The following is a 1,031-nucleotide window of genomic DNA, read 5'->3' as shown; positions in this document are numbered from 1 at the left end:
TGAAGGTTCTTCAGTTCATATCCAATGTGCTTCTCACTTCTAGTTTGGGACTCCAAGATATGTTTCAACATTGCATCAGTACTACTCTCTTGTGGAGCAGAAGTAGAAGATTCGGCTTGACCTTGTGTAGACTGATTTCCTTTGGAGGGGAAGCCTTGAGTGTAGTTTTGTCTAGCTTAGTAACCACCTTGTTGGTTGTTGTAAAGGGGCTTTTGTTGGTAGTTGTTGTGCTTAAAGTTAGGCTCCTTCTTATACCAAGTCCCATTAGCATTCACAAAACAAAGCTCTTCTTGACCTTCTAGACCATGAACTTCATTAAGCACAACAATCCCTTCTTGTTTCTGCTCACCAACAAAGTTCACCTTCTCTTGTTTAGCTTTATCCAAGAGAACCATATTCATCTTTTCTTGTACAGCCTTTAACTTTCTCTTGGTGTTTGTATCATCACCTCCACTGCCTATGTTGCTTATATCATGCTCATCACTGTAGACTGAATCACTCTTAGCCATGTTCTCTGCAAGCTCCAAAGCATTTGCTTCACTTCTTCCCAAGAAGAAACTATTGCTAGCAGTATCAAGCTGACTTCTAAACTTGGGCAAAGCACCTCTGTAGAAAGTACTAAGCAAACTCTTCATATTGAAGCCATGATGAGGACATTGAGAGATGTAGCTATTGAACCTTTCCCATGCTTCTCCAAAGCCTTCAAGATTCCTTTGATGAAATCCAAAGATCTCATTCCTTAGCTTAGCAGTTCTTGAAGTAGAGAAGAACTTGGTGAGGAAGGATTTCTTGCACTCATCCCATGTGGTGATTGAATCTCTTGAAAGACTCTTCTCCCATGTGTGAGCTTTGTCTCCCAAAGAGAATGAAAACAACCTTATCTTGAATGCATCTTCAGAGACACCATTGATCTTTGTAGTTCCACACAGCTTATCAAACTTATCCAAGTGGTCTAGTGGATCTTCCAAGGCAAGACCATGGTACTTGTTGCTCTAGATCATGTTTATCAAGCTTGACTTGATCTAAAAGTT

General features: G+C 40.3%; 1 non-coding gene across 1 annotated transcript; it reads left to right on the top strand.

The window, feature by feature from the left end:
* Positions 1–639: 639 nt before the first annotated feature.
* On the top strand, positions 640–746 carry LOC125588040. The gene has a single exon (XR_007324436.1). It is a non-coding gene; the product is annotated as a small nucleolar RNA R71 (small nucleolar RNA).
* Positions 747–1,031: the final 285 nt, after the last annotated feature.

Source organism: Brassica napus, chromosome C5, assembly GCF_020379485.1.
Source record: "Brassica napus cultivar Da-Ae chromosome C5, Da-Ae, whole genome shotgun sequence".
Classification (NCBI taxonomy): domain Eukaryota; kingdom Viridiplantae; phylum Streptophyta; class Magnoliopsida; order Brassicales; family Brassicaceae; genus Brassica; species Brassica napus.
The sequence above is the reverse complement of the archived record's forward strand: the minus strand, read 5'-3'. Positions and strand labels throughout refer to the sequence as shown.